The sequence below is a fragment of the Zalophus californianus genome, chromosome 17 (assembly GCF_009762305.2).
Source record: "Zalophus californianus isolate mZalCal1 chromosome 17, mZalCal1.pri.v2, whole genome shotgun sequence".
In the NCBI taxonomy this organism is placed as follows: Eukaryota; Metazoa; Chordata; class Mammalia; order Carnivora; family Otariidae; genus Zalophus; species Zalophus californianus.
The window spans coordinates 52,188,819-52,203,793 of record NC_045611.1 but is presented as its reverse complement, the minus strand read 5'-3'; the positions used below and the strand labels follow the sequence as shown (position 1 = coordinate 52,203,793).

The window sequence follows — 14,975 nt, the reverse complement described above, 5'->3', positions numbered from 1 at the left end:
CACCTCTCTCTCTCAAATAAATAAATAAAATCTTTTTAAAAAAAAGAAATGGAAAATGACTTTGTGTCATCCTATGGCCCTACTGCTTGATTTGAAAGTGACCCACTTTGAAAATAAAATGCAAAATAAAAGAAGCAAGAATTTCCCCAAGGCAGTTAATGATTTTCTCCTCTATCCTGACATTCGAAAGCATGGTTTTTTCATATCTATATTAATTGATCTTGCTTTACGCACGAGGGCTAAGATTTGGGGTGGGGGGGCACCTGGGTGGCTCAGTCAGTTAGGCATCTGCCTCTAGCTCGGGTCATGATCTCGGGGTGGTGGGATCAAGTCCCATATTGGGCTCTCTGCTCAGCGGGGAGTCTGCTTCTCCCTCTCACTCTCCCTTTGTGCTCTCTCTTTCTCAGAAATTAATAAAAAATCTGTAAAAAAAATACACATGTGGCCTTTGTTTTGTTTTAGGAGGCAAACTAATGCTTAGAGATTGAGTATGTCTTTGCCAGCAATTTTTTAAACACAGGTTCACTGAGGGAATCATAATAAACTCACAAGCCAACAGGATATAGGCTAACGTCTCCAGTAAGCCCATAAAGAAATAACAGAGTCCAAACCAATGGCAGATCAATCACACTGTTGCTCCAGGTAAGAGGAGATGAAAGGGAATAAAGTCATTTAGTTGAGGTGTATTTTTGTACCTGTTGGTACTCCGGTGAGCTGACGCCCAGCTGCCAGGATGAAAGCGATGTCCCCTGATGTTGCTTAGAGTGTGGCACCTGCGCGGACAGCCTTTGGGGGCCGATGTTCCGTTTTCCACCTGTTGGGAAGAGTTGCCTTGACCTTGGCAGGAGCTAATGGCCCCAAGGTCCTCGGAGAGCTACTTAGAGCAGAGTCCCCTTGCTCAGATGCAACAGTTTCCACAGATTCTCCATATCTATGGTCTAAATGTCCCCTGGTCACCAGTTGCTTTTATGTTTTTATTGATAAGCCCCCGTTGGGGTTCCTCGGAAGCTGAGGTACAGAGAGCTTCCCAGTGACACGGATGACATGACGACATTCTGTCCTTCACTCTTACAGCAAAATGATTTTACTCTTTAAAAAAAAATTTTTTTTTTAAAGATTTTATTTATTTGACAGAGAGAGATACAGCGAGAGAGGGAACACAACCAGGGGGAGAGGGAGAAGCAGGCTTCCCGCGGAGCAGGGAGCCCAATGCGGGGCTCGATCCCAGGACCCTGGGATCATGACCTGAGCCGAAGGCAGACGCTTAACGACTGAGCCACCCAGGTGCCCCCCCAAAATTTTTATTTATTTATTTATTTGACACACAGAGAGAGGGTACAAGCAGGGAGAGGGGCAGAAGGAGAGGGAGAAGCAGGCTCCCCGCTGAGCAAGGAGCCTGATGAGGGACTCAATCCCAGGACCCGGGATCACGTCCTGAACCCCAAGGCAGAAGCTTAACCGACTGAGCCACCCAGGGGCCCCAAAAGGATTTTACTCTTAAAGAACAATTTCATTTTGGGGGCCCCTGACTGGCTCAGTTGGTACAGCACATGACTCTTGGTCTCAGGGACATGAGTTCAAGCCCCACCTTGGGCGCGGAGCTTACCAAAAGAAAAGGGACAATTTCATTTTTGTTAGAAACAAGTGGGATTTGAAATCATATCAAATGAATCTACAAGAGTCTTCCACTGTGTGTGGCACAGAGCTTCTAAATATCTTTAGAATTCCTGTGATGAGAGTGATAAAGGCGTTTTTGTTATGTTAATGCGTGACTATTGGAAAGCACCGAAGGATGGGGTTGGTTGCCAGGGGAACCAGCCATGTGTGGAGAGGGTTGGAACTTTCACCCGCCCCCCTGCACCCCCACCTCTGGGGAGGAGAGAGGGGCTGGAGATGGTATCCATCATCAATGGCCAATGATTTACTTAATCAAGGCTTTGTAAGGGAGCCTCCATAAAACCTGCAAAGGAAAGGGTTCAGAGAGCTTCCGAGTTGATGAGCGCCTGGAGATTGGGAAGGGAGTTGGTCTGGAGAGGGCATGGTAAGTCTCTGCTTCCTTTCCCCAAGCCTGGTCCAATGCATCTCTTCCATCTGCTCTTCCTGAGTTCGGTCTTTTTATAACAAGCTGGCAATCTAGCAAGTAAAATGTTTCTGAGTTCTGTGAGCCGCTCTAGCAAATTAATCAAACCCAAGGAGGGGGTCTTAGGAACCTCTGACTTGTGACCAGTTGGTCTGCAGCACAGGTGACCACCCGGGCTGGTGGCTGGCGTCTGGAGGGGTGGGGACAGTCTTGTAGGACGGAGCCCTACCCCTGTGGCTTCTGACACATCTCTGGGTAGACAGCGTCAGAACTGCGTTGGATTGGGGCGCCCGGCTGGCTCAGTCAGTAGAGCGTGCGACCCTTGATCTCGGGGTTATGAGTTCAAGCTCCATGTTGGGTGTAGAGATTACTTAAAAATGAAATCTTGGGGGAAAAAAAGAATTGAGTTGGATTATAGGACACCCAGTTGGTGTCCCAAGAGTTGCTTGTGGGTGTCCCCCACGACACACATTGGAATTGGTACCAGAACTAGTTTAAGGGGAGAATCCATTTCCTTGCCTTTCCCAACGTCTAGAGGCTGCTTGGATTCCTTGGTTATGCCCCATCCTCCATCTTGAAAGTGCATCTTTCAACCATTGCTTCCAACTGGCATGTCTGTGGCCGACACTCCACCTTCCTTCTTTCATTTATACAGACCCTTGTGATCACACGGCGCCCACTCAGAAAATGCAGGATAACCTTCCATCTCAAAGTCTTCAGCTTAATCATTGCTGCCACATCCCTTTTTTTTTTCATTTTTATTGTTATGTTAATCACCATACATTACATCATTAGTTTATGATGTGGTGTCCCACGACTCATTGTTTGTGCATAACACCCAGGGCTCCACGCAGAACGTGCCCTCTTTAATACCCATCACCAGGCTAACCCATCCCCCCACCCCCCTCCCCTCTAGAACCCTCCGTTTGTTTTTCAGAGTCCATCGTCTCTCATGGTTCGTCTCCCCCTCCGACTTACTCCCCTTCATTCTTCCCCTCCTGCTATCTTCTTTTTTTTTTTCTTAACATATATTGCATTGCTGCCACATCCCTTTTGCCATGTAAGGGAACAAATCCACAGGTTTCAGGGATTAGGGCAAGGGCATCCTTGGAGCCATTATTCTGTCTACCATAACAAGGTAATGATCTCCAAAGACATCTCTATTAAATGATTTTACTTACATTTACATAAAGATTGAGAAATCCAGGATCGAAAAAAACGAGCCAAGAACATGAGTGGAAGGAGAGCTGTGGCCTGTGGACTGCAGCCTCACAGGGGAGAGAGAAAATCGGGACCACAACAGAAAGCAAACGCAATTTTGTCTTCACATGGGTGAATCTGATGATGTCTTAAGTCCATGATGGATCTGGACATGTGTATCTTCCAAATGCGGAAAGCATTTATCTGTCTTCACAGGAGGAAAAACCAACAGAGACAGGGGAGGAGCTAAAATGCGAAGGAAAGTGTGTGTTTGAAAATTCTCATGGGTAATTCTCTCTTTTTTTTTTTTTTAAAGATTTTATTTATTTATTTGAGAGAGAGAGCACGAGAGGGAAGAGGGTCAGAGGGAGAAGCAGACTCCCGGCCGAGCAGGGAGCCCGATGCGGGACTCGATCCCGGGACTCCAGGATCATGACCTGAGCCGAAGGCAGTCGCTTAACCAACTGAGCCACCCAGGCGCCCTGGGTAATTCTCTCTACACAAACTCTGGGGGAAGGCAACTGCTCGAACATCGTTTTCTGATGAGACTTTGTTTCAGCGCTAATTTTAAGAATTGTTCATTTGCATATTGATGGCCAGGAGACATACAGAAATGACTTGTTTATTACCCATATTTCTGTTGTCCTTGCTCCACCTCAATTAAGCTTTAGAAATTAAATATCTATGTGGCTTCAAGACATCTTCTAGATCTGGTGTTCAGTGGCTTATTAATTATTCATAGATTAAAGGTCTTCTTTCCAATTTTATCCCAAAACAAGTTTTAATACTTTTTTCCCCACAATGTGTTGAAAGTTGCCATCTCAAAGAAGCAATGCTATTGTGTAGAATATGAAACGCTTTATCACAGTGCAAGTAATACTAGAAAGACCATTGGCTTTGGTATTGGATATATCTAGACCTGAGCTGTCCATTAGGGTAGCTGATGGTCACATGTGGCTATTTAAATTTAAATTAATTAGGGATGCCTGGCCGGCTCGGTTGATGAAGCATGGGACTCTCGATCTTGGGGTTGTGAGTTTGAGCCCCACATTGGGTATGGCGATTACTTAAAAATAAAATCTTAAAAAAAAATTTTTTTTTTAAAGATTTTATTTATTTATTTATTTGAGACAGAGACAGCTAGAGAGGGAACACAAGCAGGGGGAGTGGGAGAGGGAGAAGCAGGCTTCCCCGTGGAGCAGGGAGCCCGATGCGGGGCTCGATCCCAGGACCCTGGGATCATGACCTGAGCCGAAGGCAGACACTTAACGACCGAGCCACCCAGGCGCCCCCCCCCTTTTTTTTACATTTTAAAAAACATTTTTAAAAAATTAAAGTAAATACACTTAAATGAATTTAAACTCGGGATGTCTGGGTGGCTCCCTCCTCCTTCTTTTTAATATTTTAAAGTAATCTTAGGACATCAATATTTGAGCAATTCACAGAGGGTGGTAGCCTTTCTAGGAATCGGCCAAGACTCCTTCATGTGGAGTTCTGAACTCCAGCTACAGGTGTTCAGAGGAAGTGGGAGGACACCGTGGTTCGAGGATGTGGGAGGTGAGGATGGACATCATTTCCCCTCCCTGCCTCCTGCAGACAAGTCCCGGGGAATTGACGTCTGACCCTGCTCTCTGCTTGGGAAGGATGAGCTGGCCACTTAGCAGGGGCACTGGCAGTCATGTGAAGAAATGTATCATTATTCATAAATGAAGTCACCAATGATAATTTTTTCTAATTTTTCCAAAGTCTGAACCTCACTACTGAGACCACTAACACGACTCTCTGATATATCCCATGGATGATTTGTACATTTGAAAACCACCCACAATCTTGGATATTATCACCCCGATTTTTGTTCCCATCTACTTTCTCCAAATGGTGAATCCCACCATAAGAAATGCCAAAGCATATTTCTCAAATGCCCTGTGGGATAATTTGGAGATCTTCTCTACCAAACACTTGCTGAACTAGGAGGGTGCATGCTGAAATCTGATCAGGATGTGTCCTAGGGCAGCGATTCCAAATCTTGCTCTCACGTTAGAGTCATATTTGAAAAATTCCTAAGATCAGGGCACCTGGGTGGCTCAGTCGTTAAGCGTCTGCCTTCGGCTAGGGTCGCGATCCCGGGGTCCTGGGATCGGGCCTCGCATCCGGCTCCTTGCTCTATGGGGAAGCCTGCTTCTCCCTCTCCCACTCCCCCTGCTTGTGTTCCCCTCTCTCGCCGTGCCTCTCTCTGTCAAATGAATAAATAAATAAAATCTTAAAAATAAAGAAATCTAAAAAAAAGTTAAATAGAATTATCATACGACTCAGCAATTTTTTTTAAAGATTTTATGTATTTATTTGAGAGAGAGAGAATGAGAGAGAGAGAGAGCACGAGAGGGAAGAGGGTCAGAGGGAGAAGCAGACTCCCCGCCGAGCAGGGAGCCCGATGTGGGACTCGATCCTGGGACTCCAGGATCATGACCTGAGCCGAAGGCAGTCATTTAACCAACTAAGCCACCCAGGCGCCCACGACTCAGCAATTCTACTTCTAGGTACATACCCAGAGGAATTGAAAACAGGTCTTCATAGAAAAACTTGTACATGAATGTTCACAGTAAGACTATTCATAAGAGCCAAAAGGTAGAAACAACTCAAGTGTCCATCAATGGGTAAACACAATGTGGTTATCAATGCAGTGGAATATTATTCAGCCATAAAAAGGAATGAAGTACTGATAATGTGCTTCCACATGGATGAATCTCGAAAACACCATGCTAAGGGAAAGAAACCGTTCACAAAAGGCAGCATATAAGTGACTTTGTTTCTGTGAAATGTCCAGAATAGGCAGATTAATGGTTACCAGGGGCTGGAAGAGGGAGGGATGGGGAGTGACTGATTAATGAGTCTGTTCAGGTGTTTCATTGTGGGGACAGATTCAGGAACCATTTAATTAAGAGGATTATGTTACTAAGTTCTTTTTTTTTTTTTTAAAGATTTTATTTATTTATTTGACAGAGAGAGACACAGCAAGAGAAGGAACACAAGCAGGGGGAGCTGGAGAGGGAGAAGCAGGCTTCCCGCTGAGCAGGGAGCCCGATGCGGGGCTCGATCCCAGGACCCTGGGATCATGACCTGAGCCGAAGGCAGACGCTTAACAACTGAGCCACCCAGGCGCCCCTTATAGAAACATTTAAATATGAGTATCAGTGGGGTGACTATCTGGCTCAGTTCGTAGACCAGGCAACTCTTGATCTCCAGGTTGTGAGTTCGAGCCCCACCTCGGGTGTAGCGATTACTTGAAAATAAAATCTGAAAAAATAAAATAGAGTGTCAGTAACCACACGTCTCCCTGGGAAAACATTAGGTTATAAATAACAGGAGGCAGGATTTCTTCATTTAAGAAGGGGAGGTCCCTATTTCACATCTGACTCAGCCCAGGGCCCCTTCCCTTTGGAGTACTCCTTCCCAAATGAACAGAACCTAGAGCGGCCTAGGGACAACAGAGCCACCAACCCTGTCTTCCCCGTCCTGTATCCAGGGGATACCGAGATTTCGCTGGTAAGCCCTGCAGAAAAAGAGCAGGTGGTGTGGTCTTAGGGGAGGGAGGGACAAATGGAAATAGCTTTTAGGGGCGGACTGCCTACTTCTAAGCTCCTTTTGCAATCAGCAACAGAGGGGAAGTGGGTTCTCGTGACCTTCGGAAGCCGAGGTCATTGTGGGTAGATCTGAGCCCGAAGAAAGCAAGATTAAACTCAGTTTTGCAGAGTTTATAATAGGCTCACATAACTGGGTGTTATGCACAAACAACGAATCATGGAGCACTACATCAAAAACTAATGATGTAATGTATGGTGATTAACATAACAGTAAAAAAGAAATATAATAGGCTCACACAAACCTTTCTTTTAAATAGAGGCGATTACACCCACAGTAGGATACTTTAAATAAAACTGAGGCTGTACATGAAGCTCCCTCTGGAAGGCATCTAGCCCCTCAGCTGTGACTGCTGTCCAGAAACTGGCCTTAATCCTCCTGCATTATTCATAGATTTCTAAATGTATTATTTGAAAATCTCTATTTGTTTAGTATCATGCTGTAATCCATGTTTTAAGCAATTTGGTTTTTAATCGTTTTTGTTTTTTTTGTATCTGTTCATGTTTACCATGTGGTTCTAATTAATTCCTGGGGGGGGAGAGGTTTTTTTATTTTTTTATTTTGTTTTTTTTTAAGATTTTTAATTTATTTATTTGACAGAGAGAGAGAGAGAGAGACACAGTGAGAGAGGGGACACAAGCAGGGGGAGTGGGAGAGGGAGAAGCAGGCTCCCAAGGAGCAGGGAGCCCGACGCGGGGCTCGATCCCAGGACCCTGGGATCATGACCTGAGCCGAAGGCAGACGCTTAACGACTGAGCCACCCAGGCGCCCCTATTTTGTTTTGTTACAAGTAGACTCCACATTCAACGTGGGGCTTGAGTTCATGACCCTGAGATTAAGAGTTGAGTGCCCTGTGAGCCAGCCACACGCCCTAATTAGTTCCTGTTAATTGCTCTATCAGGTTAATTAGTGATGGCATCATGATTGATGTATTCATTCTTTTGACGATTGACATTTGGCTAGTTACAACTTTCTTCCCAAGAGCAGGCAATAACACAATCAACTTTTTCTGCACATTTCCGGGTGCCTATAGGAGACTCTGGGAATGGGGTTGCTGATCCGAAGCAATTCAATGCTTGAATCTTTTTTTTTTCCTAGATGTAGCCAAATTATCCTCCAAAGTGGTTGTGTTTTCTCCAAAATCCACTCACTACCAGTTATGAGTCTCTGTTGCTTCACCTCTTCATTTACCCTTGGTTTTGTCCTATTTTCTTATTTTCATCGCTATTGTGGATGAGAATAGTCTCTCATGGTGGTTTTCATGGGCATTCCCATGATCACCAATGAATCAATCTTTTCCAGGGCACCTGGCTGGCTCAGTCAGAGGAGCCTGTGACTTGGTCTCAGGGTTGTGAGTTCGAGCCCCATGTTCGGTGTAGAGATTACTTAAGTAATCAAATTAAAAAAAAAATCTTTTTGTGTGGACACTTGTGTTTTTTCTTAGCTGGGCATTTGCTTACCAAAGCCTTGGGTGCAAACAAAATGAATGAGGGTTCCCTATGAGAACTCCCAAGATACACGTCACAGAATTCCCCTAATTTCGGGCCTTATCCGGGGAGCGCACATAAGGACTGGCTATCCGGTGCTCTGAGCCTGCCCTGGACATCATATATGACTGTGGGGTGTCCGAGACACGTAAAAAGGATGGAGACCGTCCCTGGAGGTCACAGCCCAGGGAAGCCTCCTCCAGAAGCCGCACATACCTGCCCACAAATCCCTGGATATCAGTTTGCACCCTTGACTATGGTTGAGCTACCTAAAATATTCATTCAGTGCTAGTCCAGACGACGGGGAGGGTTGGGTGTCGGCTGCAGGGCAGAGTGGTTATTCCTGCCGGCCTGACTTTTTGGTGTCCTAGGGTGTTAGGCCACTCTCTCACTCTAGGACGGGTCGCCAAGGGACACCTTGGTTAGGGGACGGAGAGCTGGTATGTGGGGACGCCCTCATAGGCATCTCTCTATGACACGGACGGGAACGTACTAGATTCCTGAGATGGGAAATAGGCCATCTTCGAGGGGACTCTTCTGGACCGAGTACTGCAAAATTGGGTAATTTCCCCTCGTAAAACTTTTCTAGTGTGTTGTGTGGGTTAAAAGCTATAGGTTCTTCAGCAAGGTAAAATAATGAGTGACCTTTGCAGCCCGACCTCCAAGGCAGGGTATTTCGGTCCATATGTCAGGCACCTATGTATAGCTTAGGAGGTGAGGGGGGAAGCCTGGGGTGATGGGAGGGGACCCTAGCATCCCTCCTATGGGGCCTTTAACAGTGGCGGCGATCACAGTGATTGTGTTCAGGGGATGCCTTGGGTCACCTTGACACCAGGAACCTCTGACATACTCCGTGTGGAACGCCACCCAGGAGTCACTGGGTTTTTTTTGGGGGGGCGGGTAATGGACCTTCTCTCTTCTCTCTTGGGGTGCCACTGGAAACAATTCGGTTCGAGAAATGTAGGAAAGAACTGAGCTCCTGTAACACCACATGGCCTCAGTGGGATCTATCCGTTAAGATCTCCTCTGCAGGACACAGGCAAATGGACCTAGGGGACCTTCATTGCTCTACACCAGGACCCCGACCTAAGGGCCTCTTGCAGAATGTGTTTGCCCGAACAGGTCCGACTAATAAACTCCCTCCTGACATATTGGATGGTAATTATCTAAGTAGACCTCCTCAAAATAAGCCCAGGTTGCTTGGGACGCCTGGGTGGCTCAGTCGGTTAAGCGTCTGCCTTCGGCTCAGGTCATGATCCCGCGGTCCTGGGATCGAGTCCCGCATCGGGCTCCTTGCTGAGCACGGAGCCTGCTGAAATACAGGCCCGCCCTAGCAAAGGGGATGCTGGCTCTCGCTCTTCTCACTGCTCCTCCTGACAGATGTGGGAGCTTCTCCATCTCAGGGTTAACGGCTATAACTGGAACCACCTGTTTCTAGTTAGTCTAGCCCAGGACGGGGACTTTCCAGAATATTCCCAAACAGCTGCCGAAACTCCCCTTGTATCCGGTTCATTCCGTGTCTTCTCCGGCCTGACATGGACAGCCTAATTTGCCTAATTTCACTTTGGAGGAAAAACAAATGAACAAAAATCTGTGTCTGCTCAACCGTCTCGGCTGCCAGGTTTTAGGACCGGGGAACCTTCTTCTGCCTCCGGCCGGCACTCTGCCCCTTCTGTTCCCTCCCCCTTTCTCCTCTTCCTGTTTCTGCATCATCTTGGGTGCCGCGGGCCTTTGGACACCATTCACTTCAGATTTCCCCACCAGTGCCTCAGGTAAAAACTGATAATGGGAAACAAACTGATTGGCTTCTTTTTATTTTTTTGAGATTTTTTTATTCATGAAAGACAGAGAGAGAGAGAGAGAGAGAGAGAGAGGCAGAGGGAGAAGCAGGCTCCTGGAGCCCGACGCAGGACTCAATCCCAGGACCCTGGGATCACGCCTGAGCCGAAGGCAGACGCTTAACCATGTGAGCCACCCAGGCGCCCGAAACTGATTGGCTTCTAAAAGAGAACCCAGGAGGAATATAATTTGGTATTTAAACTATTTAAGTTCGTTGGTTTAATTAAACTAAAACATGTCTTGAAAATTATTAATATTAAATCTGAAACTTATTCTACCAAGATTTACTGAAGGTCAAATAAGCTCATGATCTCTGTTGCAGTTTTTTTTTCTTTTCTTTTTTTATTATGTTAATCACCATACATTACATCATGAGTTTTTGATCTAGTGTTCCAGGATTCATTGTTTTTTTTTTTTAAGATTTGATTTATTTGAGGGGCGCCTGGGGGGCTCAGTCCTTAAGCGTCTGCCTTCGGCTCAGGTCATGGTCCCAGGGGTCCCGGGATCGAGCCCCGCATCGGGCTCCCTGCTCCGCGGGAAGCCTGCTTCTCCCTCTGCCACTCCCCCTGCTTGTGTTCCCTCTCTCGCTGTGTCTCTGTCAAATAAATAAACTGAGCCACCCAGGCGCCCCTTTGTTGCAGTTTGTGAGCAAAAAGATAATTTAAAATGATGGTTAATTTTCTCTCTCAGAGATTTCATGGGGAATTGTTAAGAGAGCTTTTTAAAAGTCATTGGATGGCTCAGTTGGTTAAGCAACTGCCTTCGGCTCAGGTCATGATCCTGGAGTCCCTGGATCGAGTCCCGCATCAGGCTCCCCGCTCAGTGGGGAGGCTGCTTCTCCCTCTGGCCCTCACCCCACTTGTGCGCTTGCTCTCTCTCATTCTCTCTCAAATAAATAAATAAAATCTTAAAAAAAAAAAAAGTCGCTGGTAACCTGAAACTTTAAAGTTTTGCTTGGATGATAAATTGGGATTAAATTCATTGGACATCCAGGTCTTCTCCAAACAGGATAAGGTACTAAAGCATTGATTACTGGACGTAGACTTACGCTTTTGACTTCTTATTGCAAAAAAAGAAGATAAAATATTTGAATCTGTTAGTAAACATGCTTTGTGCTTAACTGATTCATAAATTTGCCATCTAAAGAGTTCTGCTATAACAGTTCACCATTGATTACTACTTAATTTTCACTGGAGATTAAGGTTGCTAAAAGTTAAAATTCTGCTAAGTGTAATTAAGACTGATGGGAATAAGGAAAGTAACTCTGTATGTAGAAAAGTAGGAGATATATAAGCAAGATGTAAGGAATGGGAATACATTTTTGTTAAAGGTAAAAGAAGGTAATTTTGTCCTAAATAAGACTGGTTGAGAAGAAATGGCTTGGGACAAAATCTGAATGCAAAGGAAAGTTGTAGAAGGCTTATGAAGGGAAATCTTTGGGAAAAGATTTCATATGTGGTCAGGATGGACTAAGATTGAAATGAATGGATTTTATTTATTTATTTATTTATTTATTTATTAGATTTTATTTATTTGTCAGAAAGAGAGAGCACAAACAGGGGGAGTGGCAGGCAGAGGGAGAAGCAGGCTTCCCACTGAGCAAGGAGACGGCTGTGGGACTTGGTCCCAGGACTCCGGGATCATGACCTGATCTAAAGGCAGTCGCTTAACCAACTGAGCCACCCAGGCGCCCAAGTTTTGGGTTTTATAATGATCTGTAATCCTATGTAGGCATGTGCTTTGCAACTTTCTGAGGTTTTTAACCAACTTCCCCATGATTTAAATTATAAATGAAGTCTTTTGGACCAATTAGGCTTGTTTATTTGGTATTTTAAGTTACCTGGAAAGCACCATCAAAAATATAATGATAAGCCTTAGGTTATGTTGTGTGGGTACATGCTCTAACTATTCTAGGGACGATATGCAATTCCTAAAGTTTTACTATGTTCTGGTAATAAGGTCATCACTTAACATTGTAATTATTAAAATGTATGTCCAGGGCGCCTGGGTGGCTCAGTTGGTTAAGTGTCTGCCTTTGGCTCAGGTCATGATCCCAGGGTCCGGGGATCGAGTCCCGCATCGGGCTGTCTGCTCCGCAGGGAGCCTGCTTCTCCCCCTGCCTCTGTCTCTCATGAATAAAAAAAAATTAGTAACATGGGACTAAATGAACAAGAAAATGATAATAGTTTTGTGACTCTTGTTTAAAACATTGCCAGTTTTCGGGCGCCTGGGTGGCTCAGTTGGTTAAGCGACTGCCTTTGGCTCAGGTCATGATCCTGGAGTCCTGGGATCGAGTCCTGCATCGGGCTCCCTGCTCAGCGGGGAGTCTGCTTCTCCCTCTGCTTCTCTCTCTCTCTCTCCCTCTGTCTCTCATGAATAAATAAATAAAATCTTAAAAAAAAAAAAAAACAACTTTCTCTTAAGAAAACTATGACTCGGCGCCTGGGTGGCTCAGTTGGTTAAACAACTGCCTTCGGCTCAGGTCGTGATCCTGGAGTCCCGGGATCGAGTCCCGTGTCGGGCTCCCTGCTCAATGGGGAGTCTGCTTCTCCCTCTGACCCTCTTCCCTCTCGTGCTCTCTGTCTCTCATTCTCTCTTTCTCAAATAAATAAATAAAATCTTAAAAAAAAAAAGAAAACTATGACTCCAGAAACGGAATCAAGTATGCATTTGTAAACAAACTGAAGCAGTTAACTTTTCTCTCTACATCCTCTGAAATTCAAAAGGTCTCTCTGAATAGTCTTTCTTCCATGGCAATTATAGTCATTTGCACAAGTTCAATAAGAATCTGTTCTCCTTGTAACAGGACACCATTAGAAACATTGGTTATTTTGCCAAGGCTTTGACAGGAATGTCATATTTGAGAAAGACATGTATAATTTCAGATATGACCAGACAGCTTAAGGAACTGAAGTTGACTTTATGAAACGTGGAGCCATAAAGCCCCTTGGAAGTGTTGGCCTGATACCCTGCTTCTAAAGTTTCCAGCAGCCTCCCCAGGGTGAGTAAAGAATGTCGCTTCCTGGCAGGTGCAGGAAACTCAGGATACTTTGGGGGCCTCGTGAAGAGGAATTCACCCAAATCCACTGGTATTGCAGGCATGTCTGATGGTAAGTGCTTGGCGTGGCTTCTGGCCTGGTGAGGCTACTAAGAGTTCAACCTAGAGACTCCTTGTAAAAACTTCCAGCAAAGCAAATTTTAGAAGATCTATACGGCCAGGTGATGGGCATTAGGAGGGCACGTGTTGTGATGAGCACTGGGTGTTATACGCAACTAATGAATCATTGAACATTACATCAAAAACTAATGATGTACTATATGGTGGCTAACTGAACATAAAAAAAAAAAAAAGATCTGTATGGCCAAGTGCTATTCTTGCTGAGCTTATCTAAATAATTAAAACAAGTTTGTTAAAGTTGGACTTGTTTTGCAAACAAATTAGTCTTGATTTGGCTAAATCTAAAAATGAGGGTTATTATAGAGAGAAATTATGTTTCAATAACCCACCTTTGTGGATGTTAAATCCTAGTCTGGTTGTCTTTAAAAGTTGTTTGCCTTCAGGGAAATCCAAATCAAAACCTCAATGAGATACCACCTCACACCCGTCAGAATGGCTAAAATTAGCAAGTCAGGGAAGGACAGATGTTGGCGGGGATGTGGAGAAGGGGCAACCCTCCTACACTGTTGGTGGGAATGCAAGCTGGGGCAGCCACTCTGGAAAACAGTAGGGAGGTTCCTCAAACAGTTGAAAATAGAGCTACCGTTCGATCCAGCAGTTGCACTACTGGGTATTTACCACAAAGATACAAATGTAGGGATCCGAAGGGGTACGTGCACCCCAGTGTTTATAGCAGCAATGTCCCCAATAGCCAGACTGTGGAAAGAGCCAAGATGCCCATCGACAGATGAATGGATAAAGAAGATGTGGTATATGTACACAATGGAATATTATGCAGCCACCAAAAGGAATGAGATCTTGCCATTTGCAACGACGTGGATGGAACTGGAGGGTGTTATGCTGAGTGAAATAAGTCAATCAGAGAAAGACATGTATCATATGACCTCACTGATATGAGAAATTCTTAATCTCAGGAAACACACTGAGGGTTACTGGAGTGGTGGGGGGTGGGAGGGAGGGGGTGGCTGGGTGATAGACATTGGGGAGGGTATGTGCTATGGTGAGCGCTGTGAATTGTGCAAGACTGTTGAATCCCAGATCTGTACTTCTGAAACAAATAATGCAATATATGTTAAGAAAAAAAAAAGATAGCAGGAGGGGAAGAATGAAGGGGAGTAAGTCGGAGGGGGAGACGAACCATGAGAGACGATGGACTCTGAGAAACAAACTGAGGGTTCCAGAGGAGGGGGGTGGGGGGATGGGTTAGCCTGGTGATGGGTATTAAAGAGGGCACAGTCTGCGTGGAGCACTGGGTGTTATGCACAAACAATGAATCATGCAACACTACATCAAAAACTAATGATGTATGGTGATTAACATAACAATAAAGAATACCAAAAAAAAAGGTGTTTGCCTAAGCTAGACAACTTGAGGTAAACTTCAGAGTAATTGACACAATGGCTTTGGCTGCCTTTTTGGTGGGTCTCCAGGGACTTACGCTAGGACTACACATAAAATAAGCAAAACAGTATGTTTACGCAGCAGGACTCTAAATGATACTTCCCGGGTGCTAGATGCACTTAACCAAAAATTGTGAGGTCAGAGAGGGACT

At 45.1% G+C, this 14,975-nt stretch overlaps 1 protein-coding gene across 3 annotated transcripts in view; it reads left to right on the top strand.

Annotated features, from left to right (window-relative positions):
- Positions 1-9,912: 9,912 nt before the first annotated feature.
- The window catches only part of CARD8 (caspase recruitment domain family member 8), a 28,114-nt gene continuing 23,051 nt past the window's right edge, over positions 9,913-14,975 (top strand). For all 3 annotated transcript variants that reach the window (XM_027619847.1, XM_027619846.1, XM_027619848.1), the window contains exons 1-2: positions 9,913-10,178; positions 13,131-13,246. The gene's annotated coding sequence lies outside the window, so the exon portion shown is untranslated. The remainder of the gene's footprint in view (positions 10,179-13,130; positions 13,247-14,975) is intronic.